Here is a 12,428-nt window from a genome sequence, read left to right as displayed (position 1 = left end):
ATATGTGATAATCACATGTGATGGATGGTTGAGAATTGAAATTGAAATGTGAGATCTTGATATTGAGTTTTATGATGATATTGGAGTTGAGAATGAATGAATTTGTTTATTGGAAGTGTTTTTCACAGGTTCCGAAGAACTGTTTTCTCCATTTTCTTTAAACTTTACGTAACCTTAAATAAATTATGATTTCAATAAATGACTTAAATGAGTTATATTTTACAAGTTATATTCAAAATTATGATGAAAATTAATTAGGGTATATTAGAGTGTGCCGATACACCATGTGACATTACTTACTCGGGTATATTGTACACGGGTACGGGGTGTCACATCAAGCATGACTTAAATTCTCAATCAACTCTTCTTAGAAGTTCCTTAACTTCACCCTATCACAATATTCTCTAACAAAAGATTAAAAGTTTAAAAGAAGAGGCAAGTGAGGTAATAACCATTACAACCAATTCCATCAACACCATACCAATATATCAATAATTTTTCAACACAAAATCAAAAGGCTTGAAATCAATTAAGTTCACACAATTAAAGTTCCATAAAATTTTAAATCAATACATACCAAAACACAAGGTTAATTTATCAAGGCACAACAATTATAGCTCTTTGCAAATCTTAGGGGAGATAGAAATGCCCCTTTTTTTTTATATTTGAAATTGGTACTTCTCTCTTGTCACAGTTACTTTTTTTTTTTATTTCAACCGTCACCTTCAGAAAAGTACCTTACTTATATCCTAGCTAGCTTTTGGCCTGGGAATCGACATGAGGTTCATGAAGACTCCTGGTTAGTTTGCTTAACTAAAATAGCGGAGAAATTTTCAAGTTCAATATTTTATTTCCCCCAATTTATGCATCTACATATTATAAAGTGCCCTGATAGATTAAATAAAGTTCTAAAATATGCATGACACTAGTTTAAAGCACACATAACTAATCATTTCACCATTAAATCAAGCCTAAATGATTTATGCACGACAAAAAATTGCTCTATGGTATGGAGAAGAGGGAAAATCCATCATTAAAGTTACTATTACCTTGCCTAAAATCTCAAAAATTCAACCTAAAGTAGAAAAGTTATTTCAAGGACAAAGCACTTCTCTCCGAGAGTTAATATAGAATCATGAATCAAGCTTATGAGAAAAAATTTTATTTATTTATTTATTTATTTTTTTAAATTAAAGCAATAAATTTCTCCTTCCCCATACTTAAAACTTACATTGTCCCCAATGTAAAGCCTAAATGCAAAAGAAAAGAAAAAAAATGCTAGAAAATAAAATAAAATAAGGGAAAGAAAACAAATTTGATTGTGGCTAATAAGCCACTCATGGGTTGCCTCCCAAGTAGCGCCTCTGTTTATCATCATTAGCTCGACATGGCAAAGCTCCTTAATCCACTAAATGCTCCTGAAACCCCTCATAAAATGGCTTGAGTTCATGACCGTTGAGCTTGAACACTTTGTTAGTTCCTAAACTTTGAATGTCAACTACACTATAAGTAAACACATTAGTAACAACAAAGGGTCCAATCCAATGAGAACGCAACTTACTAGGCATCAGCTTCAATTTGGAATTATACAATAAAACTTTTTGTCCAATCACAAACTGCTTCCTTACTTTGTCATGGAATGCCTTTGTCTTTTCTTTATAGATCCTAGAATTCTCATAAGCCTTAAGGCGAATTTCCTCTAATTCATGCAAATGTGATTTTCTTTCTAACTCATCCTCCATGCTTAACTCAAAAACATCCTGCACAAATGTATCAACAACATTAATAGAAAAAATAGAATGATTATCAGCAGGATACTTTATGGAATCAAAGATATTAAATTTGACAGTTTCTCCATCAAACTCCATAGTTAAGGTACCCTCATCCATATCAATTTTTATCTTGGCAGTTTTTAGGAAAGATCGTCCAAACAAAATCAAAGCTGAATTTGATGAGAAAGCACTATCATCCTCTATATCCAGAATGTAAAAATCTGCAGGAAAAATCAATCCTCCAACTTGCACCAACACATATTCAACTACTCCCAATGGGTAAGCATTAGAACGATCAGCTAACTGAATAATGACACTGGTTTCTTTCAAAGGACCCAAATTTAAAGTTTGAAAAACTGAATTTGACATAACATTAATGGATGCTGCTAAATCTGCCATTGCACTTTCAAATCTAGAATCACCTATTCTGCTGGGAATAGAAAATGAACCTAGATCCTTACACTTAGGGGGTAATTTTTGCTGAATTAATGCTGACACATTTTCTCCCACACTGATCTTCTCATTATTCCTCAACTTGCGCTTTGTAGTGCATAGTTCCTTAAGGAATTTAACATACATAGGAATTTGTTTGATCACATCAAGTAAAGGTATATTAACCTCTACCTTCCTGAAAGTCTCCAAAATTTCTCTCTCTTGTTCTTCTTTCTTAGTTTTAGCTAACCTGCAAGGGAATGGAGGAAGAAATGAATTATTAACCTTATTCAGTTTAGTTTCAGTATTTACCTCAACTTCAGGAACTTCAGACTCTTTTTCTCCTTGCTTCTTCCTTTTCATTGCCTCATGTGGAGTCCGGTTATCAACTTCTTTCCCACTCTGCAATAGTATAGCACTCACATTTTATCTAGGGCTCCTGACTGTTTGTAATGGAAGCTTTCCAGAACCTTAAGCTTCAAGTCTGCTCACAAATGAAGCTAATTGACCAATCTGCCCCTCTATGTTTTGAATGCTATTTCTAGTCTCCTGTTGAAACTGTTGTGTATTGTTAGCCAAAGCCTTAACAATTTCATCAAGTGAAATACCTTGATTTGAGGGAGGCGGAGGTGGTTGATTCACTTGTCTCTGCTGCTGGTATCGGTTTTGCACCGGTTGATTCCCATAACTCAGATTGGGATGATCTCGCCATCCTGGATTATAAGTATTCAAATAGGGATCATACCTGCAATGTGGCTGTCCATAATGTCCTACTGCATTAGCATGTTGCATTGATTCATCCTCTTGTAACGCAGGACACATGTCAATAGCATGACGTGAACCCGAACAAATCCCACACACCTTAACAGTTTGCATGTTCCCTACAGCCAATTGCCTCACCAAAGAAGTTAAGTCAGAAATCTATTTCTCAAGGTTAGATGTACTTACCTCATTAAACTTCATAGGTGTGTGATCCATTCTCATTCCAAACTGCTGAGAATTTGCTGTCATGTTAGCAATCAGCCTTCTTGCTTCTTCTGGTGTCTTGTCAACCAAAGCTCCTCCACTAGCAGCATCTATCATACTGTGGTCCATTGGTAGAAATCTCTCATAGAAATACTGAATCAACAGCTGCTCACTTATTTGATGATGGGGACAGCTTGCACACAGTTTCTTAAATAGCTCCCAGTACTCATACAAGCTCTCTCCATTGTACTGCCGGATGCCACAAATTTCTTTTTTTATGTTGGTAGCACGAGAAGTAGGAAAATACTTCTCCAGAAATATCTGCTTCATCCCATTCCATGAGTTGACAAATCCAGAAGGAAGGTAATACAACTAATCCTTAGCTGTGCCTTCCAGTGAGAAAGGGAAAGCTCGAAGCTTGATTTGATCCTCTGAAACTCCTTGAGGTTTCATGCTGGAACATACAACATGAAATTCTTTTAAATGCTTATGTGGATCCTCACCTGCAAGACCATGAAACTTAAGCAACAAATGGATTAGTCCAAATTTCGACTCAAAAGCAACATTTAAAGCAGGGTATTGGATACACAAAGGTTATTGGTTTAGATCAGGAGCCAACTCTTTCAAGGTTCTAGTAGCCATGGTTTCATTTTCAGAATTTGAATCCAAATCCGAATCCGAACTTAACTCCCTTAGAGATTGGACTCCTTCAAATGTACTCGGAATCTACCTAGCTTGCTTAGCCAATTTTCTCAATCATTTAGCTATTTTTTCTACTTCTGGATCAAAGATCAACTCACCAAATTGAGAAGTTCTTATCATAAACAAAAATAAATCAAAGTAAAAACAGAAAAATGCCTCAAAACCCTAGAAAACAATCGAATTTGGCCTCAAGGGGGTGTTGATTGGTCTTGATGAAAACGTCATTTCCTTCAAAATAGGTATGGGCCACCCTCCAAATTCAACCAAAAATCTGATGATGAATAGTAACACCGTAATTTTTTTTAAAAACTTGAAAATAGCAAAACTTCATAAACAAAATTAATAACATAATACCCTAACAAAAAAAACACAAAATCCAATAAATTTCAGTCCCCGGCAATGGCGCTAGAATTCTTGATGGTTGTCGAATCCACCAAAATTTAAATTAACTGAAATTACCAGCTACAAAATATTTTCTACAGCAAGTGGTAAATCCAGGTCGAACCCTAGAGACTGAATTACTAAAATTTCATGCACTTGTGTAATGGAAAAAGAAAGAAACAAAGGTTAGGGGGTAATTCATAGTCCAAAGAAGAAATTAGAAATTAGAAATTAAGAACTAAAATTAAATATGAAACTCTCAAATTAAACAAACTTCAGTCCAAGGTAATTCGCATTCCAATGCATTAATTCAATCATAGACAAAAGAAATACAATTATCTCTTATTGAACACTTAATGTAGATTTACCAAACAATGAGGTAAACCCCTGACTTTCCTATACTTATCAATTCGAGCCCAGCACTCTTGTTGACTCTAATTATTAACTGAATTGGTATTAAGCAATCCTCATCAAATTAATAACTGCTTTAAGAATAGGAAGTAGTTAAGCTGAACAACAATTTATGAAGCATAAATCATTTAATTCACCCTATTGTTTCCTTAGGTTATTATTGAAAACTGGGATCATAATCAATAAAACCTAATTGCTACTCATGTTCAATCTTGCACAACAATTACGGATTATGAAGATGAACTAGCAATTGATCACATCAAACAATTAACTAATAGGCATTTTTAGCAAATCATTCAATAGATCAAAGACAATGAAATCAGAAAATAATAGATATTCAAAAAGACATAAATTAAATTAAGAACCTGGTCTCACAAATCAAGCAAAAGAACTTGAATCCCTTGAACTAAATTAAAAACTTAGCCACTCATGTTCATGGCTTACAAAAAATTGAAGAAATCTAGAATGTGAATGGAGAACGAAAGTTTTTATTCTCTTCTATGGAGAACGAAGGTCTGAATTGGATCCTTGTGTTGGCTGCTGCCTCTTCTATTTATAATAAATGGTCTAGGGTTAAGTTTTTAGAGTCTCTGTCAAAAACTACAACTAGAGCAAAATCAGGAAACTTATTATCGACGGATACACAGCCCGTGTATCACTACACGGCCCAGGGCTGTGTAACTTACTGGAGCTGAATGGGTATGTCTTGCATTGGCACAGAAGGTTACACGGGTCTCTAGGATTTACACAGGTCAAGTTACATGATCCGTGTACTTTGTTTCTTTATCGGTTCTCTGGATTTCTTCTGGCAGAATGTTACACAGGTCTGTGGTTATGCTTACACGACCCGTGTACTTTGTATCAATAACATTTCTCAATCCTTTGACCTTTCCAAGTTTCCTTCCACACTTCTATGTTCTGGGACTTCACCAAAACCTTGAAAAATACAGCAAGAGTCAAATTAATGCAAATGCTAAAAATTTCTTATTTAACACAATTATTCCACAACTATCTAAAAATATGCCTAAATGGTACATATACTTTAATCAACTGAATTATGCATAAAAACATACTAGAAACACTAAATGTGATGGGAGTAAAATTAATAAATTATGCACTTATCATTTAATCAAGAAATTTGGGGAATTTATGGGAAATTTTGGGGTTTTAAAAGCTTAAACATAAGCTTTAATGGAGGTTTTGTAGGGAGAAAAATGGGAGAGGAGTGTGCCGACCAAATGGTGAAGGAGAAGACTAAAATCAATTTTAATTTTTGTTGTTTTTATTCCCCATTTGACTTAGTTAATATTAGTTAAATGAAAATTAATTTATGAGGTCATTACATGATGTCATCTATGTGATGTCATAAGTCTATTTTCTTTTCTTTTTCTTTTTCTTTTGTTTTTCCATACTTCTTTAATTTAATTCTATATTTCAAAATTTTTATTTCTCAAATTTTATTGGACAGTTAGGTCATGAGTCACCTTTAGGGGTGAATTTACCAATTTACCCCTCGTCAGTCTGATCCGGTTTGCAAATAATTTGATGTTTCTTCTGGAATCCTGATCTAATTATTTGACCTACCTATCAACTCTTTTCTATGATTCTCTCTTTTTCACTAGCTTTGCAATAATTCTTAGGACTATAGTGTCACAATGTCCCATTCAAAATTAGAGTTGGGACTGACCTTGCGATCATTTCCTGGTAAGATCACCCATCACTGTAATCCTCAGCTCATTTAACCTTTTATGCTTTATTTTTCTTATTTATACTTAACCTTCTAGTAATCACTATTTATTTTCATTCAGAGCTTATCCAGGTGTCTTAAACTTAGTTTTAATCCTCTTAATTGTTCAGACCGACACCGATCACCGGAATAGTGCATTACACATATTTATGCATATAGGAGAGTTATAATTTTCCACCCCTTAAAATAAATTTCGTCTCAAAATTTTACCTAGTATCAGTCTCTGAACAGCTGAGGGTGTTGTTTCCTCACGTCCTCCTCTCGCTCCTAAGTAGCTTCTTGGCCTGAATGATGGTTTCACAGCACTTTAACCAGTGGTATCTGCTTGTTCCTCATCTGCTTAACCTCATATGCCAGAATCTCTATGGGTTCTTCCTCATATATGAGGTCTGGGTTTACTTCAATCTCTTCTACTGGTATTACATGAGATGGGTTGGATCTATACCTCCTCAACATAGACACATGGAAGACATTATGTATCTTCTCTAGCTCTGGAGGTAGTGCCAATCTGTATGCCAAAGGACCCACTCTTTCCAGAACCTCATATAGTCCAATAAAATGAGGACTCAGTTTCCCCTTTCTGTCAAATCTCATAACTTTCTTCCAATGGGAAACCTTGAGGAATACCTTATCACCCACTGCATATTCAATATCCCTCCTCTTCAGATCAATATATGACTTCTGACGGTCTGATGTAGCCTTAAGTCAATCTCTGATCAGTCTAATTTTCTCCTCTGTTTGCTGAATAATTTTCGGGCCAATCATTTTTCTTTCACCTACTTCATCCCAACATAGAGGAGTTCTGCACTTTTTGCCATTTAAAGCTTCATATGGAGGCATCCCAATGCTTGATTGGTAGCTGTTGTTATAAGCAAACTCAATCAGAGGCAAGTGTGTATCCCAGCTACCTTCAAACTCAATCACACAAGCCCATAGCATATCCTCCAATATCTGAATGACCCTCTCAGATTGGTCATCTGTCTGTGAGTGGAATGTCGTACTGAAGTTCAATCTAGTTCCTAGGGCTCTCTGAAGACTACTCCAGAATCTAGAAGTGAACCTAGGATCTCTATCTGACACAATCAACACTGGCACTCCATGCAGTCTCACTATTTCATCAAGGTATAGTTTGGCCAATCTCTCTAAGCTATAGTCCATTCAAACTAGCAGAAAATGAGCAGACTTAGTCAATCTGTCCACTGTGACCCATACTGTATCATGGCTCTTATGTGTCCTCGAAAGTCCCATCACAAAATCCATGGTTATCTGTTCCCATTTCCACTCAGGTACTGGCAATGGATGTAATAAACCAGCTGGGACTTGATGTTCTGCCTTCACTTGCTGATAAGTTAGGCATTTGGAGACAAAATCAGCTACATCCCTTTTCATACCCATCCACCAGTAATGCTCCTTTAGCCCTTTGTACATTTTAGTGTCACCAGGATGCATAGTAAAAGGAGACTCATGTGCTTCCCTCATAATGATTTGTCTCATCATTAGGAACACACATCTTTCCTTGGTGTAGCAATAACCATCATCTCTCACAGAGAATTTAGGTTTCTTGCCATCCTGAGCTTCCTTTATCAATTTCTGATATTTCTTGTCATTCCGTGTAGCCATTTTAATCTGATCAGTCAACACTGGCTGTATATGCCATGCGACTCTTGTCTGTCCCTCATCATTAATCTTTAAATTAGTAAGCAGTACTTTCAACTCATGTACCATGGACAAAGGAGAAATTCTTAGACTTGCCATAGTCTTTCTACTTAAGGCATTAGCTACCACATTAGCTTTCCCTGGCTGGTAGTTTATTAGATAATCATAGTCTTTAATCAGTTCTAACCACCTCCTTTGTCTCAAATTCAACTCTTTCTGGGTGCCCAAGTACTTCAAGCTCTTGTGATCTATGTAGATATAACACTTCTCCCCATACAGCTAATGTCTCTAGATCTTCAGAGCGAATACAATAGTTGTAAGCTCCATGTGTAGGCTAGTTTCTCTCATGTGGTTTCAGTACACAACCTAACCCATTATGAGAAGCATCACTATAAACTGTATATTTTTTACCCAGTGTAGGTAAAGTCAAGATTGGAGCTTCAGTTAAATATTTCTTCAACTCATCAAAACTCTGTTGGCATTTATCTGTCCACTGAAATTTCACATTTTTCCGAAGCAGCTTGGTCAGTGGAGAAGCTAACATAAAAAATCCCTTCACAAATCGGTGGTAGTATCCAACTAAACCTAGAAAACTACAAATTTCTTTAACATTCCTGGGTGGCTTCCAATTAAGGATAGCTTCTATCTTGCTGGGATATACCTTAAAACCTTCTGCCGATACTATGTGCCCCAAGAAAAAAATCTCTTCTAGCCAAAATTCACATTTTGACAATTTGGCATACAGCTATTTTTCTCTCAAAGTTTGTAGCACAATCCGCAGATGTCTATCATGCTCCTCTGCACTCTTAGAATAGATTAATATGTCATTAATGAATACCACCACAAACTGATCTAGGTATGGCCTGAAGATAGTGTTCATCAGGTCCATAAATGTAGTTGGAGTATTAGTTAACCCGAATGGCATGACCAGGAACTCATAATGGCCATATCGACTTCTGAAAGCAATTTTTGAGATATTCTGCTCTTGTACCTTCAGCTGATAATAACCCGATCTCAAATCAATTTTGGAGAACATAGCTATACCCTTTAACTAATCAAACAGGTCATAAATGCGGGGCAACGAATATCTGTTCTTTATTGTCACCTTATTCAACTGTCGCTAATCAATACACAAGCGGAGAGTGCCATCTTTCTTCTTAACAAACAACATTGGTGCTCCCCAAGGTGACACACTAGGGTGAATAAAGGCCTTGTCAAGCAACTCTTGCAACTGCACCTTCAACTCTTTTAATTCAACAGATGTCATTCTGTAAGGTGTTATAGAGATTGGGTCTACACCAGGCATAACATCAATTTCAAACTACACCTCTCTTTCCGAAGGTAATCCTGGCAACTCATCAGGGAACACATCCAGAAAGTCACATACTGTAGGAATGTCTCTCAATATTGGACTACCCACTTGGGTGTCTATCACATGGGCCAAGTATGCTTTACATCCCTTTCTGTCATTTTTTTCAGGCAATTAAATGATGTTTGATGGCAATCGCCTCCCATGTATTACTACATCATCACATCGAGGAGACCAAAAGTGACTATCTTCAGTCTACAGTTAATCATAACATGATGCCTGGCTAACCAATCCATGCCCAAGATGATATCATAATCTCTGAAAGGTATTGCAATCAGATCAGATAGAAAAGTATGTCCTTGGATCATCAAAGGACAATCTCTATATATTCTGTTGACCCTCACCTCTTGTCCTAGCAGACTCGTTACCAGCACCTCAAAATCCATTTTTACACATGGAACAACAAGAGAATTAATGATGCTAGCACTAACATAGGAGTGGGTAGAACTCGGATCAAATAACACAAATACATCTTGATTAAAAGTTGAGAAGGTACCAGCAACTATGTCAGATGTCTCAGCCTCTTCTTGCTATCTCATTGTGTAGACTCTGACTAGAGCACTGCCTTGTTCTGGCTGATTCACTATGCTCTGGCTCCTTGGGGTACTACCCCTACCTCTGCCTTTGCCTTTGCCTCTGCTAACTAGCTGTGAACCCCTCGGTGTAGAGGCTTGGGTTGATCCCTCTGATGTGGCAGATGGACCAGAGCGGCGTGGACTGGTACAATCTTTCCAGTCCCTCCACAGTTAAAACATACGCCTGTGGCTTTATAACATACTCCATCATGTGTTCTACCACAAGTCTCACATTGACGGACTGATAATGCCCTTCTGGATGTCTGCTGGGTTTGATGAGATCGGGGTGGTCTTTGGCCAGAAAATTTGCCTCTGCCAGATTTATGGGAGCTAGATCCCCCAAAATTCTTCCTCTTCCCTGAACCACTTTTAGGTGCTTGACTAGTAGCTTTTTCAGTCTTCTCTTTCTCTTGTGTACCCTTCTTAACGGGCCCTTTTAGTTCTATCCTTTCCAGTTCCAGGGCCTGTGAGATCAACTCAGAGAAATTCTGATGTCGGAAGCCCACAACTTGCATTTTCATATTAGGCCTTAACCCGGCCTCAAACTGCTTACACCTATCCCTGGGGGTAGAAATTAGGCTTCCAGTATAGTGGCTCAGTCGAGAGAAGTCTCTCTCATATTCTGCTATTGTTATGTCCCCTTGCTTTCAAACTCAAAAATTCTTGCAGTTTCATATTCACATAAGTGTCGGGGACCTATTTGTGCCTGAATTCCCTCAGAAAATCTACCCAGGTAAGGACTGGAGGTTCCACCAGACTGTGGGGGATGGTCTTTCACCATTCATATGCATCCCCTTGAAATAACAAAATTGAATACTCAAACTTCAACTCTTTAGTACACTGTAGTTTTCGGAATACCCGTTCCATCCTTTCTAACCACTGTTCTGCTTCTAATGGATCCATGGTTCCCTTGAATTTTGTAGCCCCTTCATTAGCTTCTCATATTGCTGAGCTGGGGGTTGTGGTTGTGCTACTGGGGTTTGAGTTTGAGCTAGTGTTGGCAAATTTCTAGCCATTTGTTGAAACAACGCAGCCATCTACTATGCAAATTGAGCAGGAAACTGCGGCATCTAAAGAGTTGGAGTGGCTAACCCACTCACATTCTGCAGAGCCGTGGCTTCCCCTGGTACCTTAGCCTCAACAGATTGTTCAACGGAATGATCTCCTTCTTCCATTTTGATTTCAATTGATTTATCTACTCCATGATAACAAACACAAGGAGGCTGACCTCCGTTAGTTCACATTCTTTCTTTGGTTTTACAACCCCGCAAGTGCACGGATCGCTAACAAGTAATAAAGTGATGAGTAGAGTATCGTTCCCACGAGGACTTTGATTAGCAAGTACCAATCTACACAGTAATTTTGACTGTCTAGGCTATCGAATACTTAGGGAATGAAGTTTGTTAACCTTAAACACTAGAATGGTAAACTTAAAACGAAATGACTTATTTGAAACAATTCTGGAATTAAGGTTTCACACTTGAATCTTACTAGGGATGTTATCTCATTTATTTACTGAATTGAGGATTGTTTTCCTTGATGGAAATCAGTCCTAAGTTATCCTAAATCCTCTCTCAAGGCACCTAGGGTGTATTCTAATTAATTCAAACCCGACTTTCGTGGTGATCATATTAATTAAAATCCTGTAAGATTTTTTGCCAATTTTGAGATTCCACAAAGGTATCAGCCTATGTCTAGGTCAGAATTCCTAGGTTTAAGATCTTGATTTTCTAATATTAATCTTCACCTTTGAGTCCTTCAATTAACATCTACAATCATGGCTAAATAGGTACCAACACATAGCATGCATTAAGATCACAAGAAATTAAATTAAGGAACGAATCTCAAATGCAATAAATAAAACTTAGTGCTCATCCATAATAATAATAACAAGCATTACTCTCCTAAATCCAAAATAAGAAAATCACTCACTCATGGTGAGTTCAGCAAACATCATGATAAAAGGTGAAAATAGTAAAAAGAAAATCATGTAGAAGAAGTAAAATAATAAAAATCTGTTTAGGGAGATGAAATGAAGGAACCGAAGAGAATTTGCAGCTTTGATCTTATGGAGTTTTAGCTGGAAAACTCCTTTTAGTACTGATGTTTCTCTCCTCGAGACGGCTGGAGAGACTGTAGAGTGCAGATTTCTCTCTTTCAAAACTCCTCAAAAGTGCTGTCAAAAGATAAAAGAGAGAGAGACTGCTAACCCCTTTTTCTGATGTTTTCTCTTCTATTTATGATGGTTGCTCTAGGGTTACGTCATTTTGAGTCCAAAAGGCTTTAGGAGTCTCATTTGAATCTGAAAACAAGAGCGGGAATTCGAGTTATAAAATTGGCTACTGCATAGTACATGGTCCATGTGTCACTACACGGGTCCCGACATGTAGGGCCATGTAACTTACTAGAGTGGAACT

At 37.1% G+C, this 12,428-nt stretch overlaps 1 non-coding gene across 1 annotated transcript; it reads left to right on the top strand.

Annotated features, from left to right (window-relative positions):
* Positions 1-3,345: 3,345 nt before the first annotated feature.
* Positions 3,346-3,452, top strand: LOC131178191 (small nucleolar RNA R71). The gene has a single exon (XR_009147323.1). It is a non-coding gene; the product is annotated as a small nucleolar RNA R71 (small nucleolar RNA).
* Positions 3,453-12,428: the final 8,976 nt, after the last annotated feature.

This window comes from Hevea brasiliensis, chromosome 2, assembly GCF_030052815.1.
Source record: "Hevea brasiliensis isolate MT/VB/25A 57/8 chromosome 2, ASM3005281v1, whole genome shotgun sequence".
In the NCBI taxonomy this organism is placed as follows: Eukaryota; Viridiplantae; Streptophyta; class Magnoliopsida; order Malpighiales; family Euphorbiaceae; genus Hevea; species Hevea brasiliensis.
The sequence above is the reverse complement of the archived record's forward strand: the minus strand, read 5'-3'. Positions and strand labels throughout refer to the sequence as shown.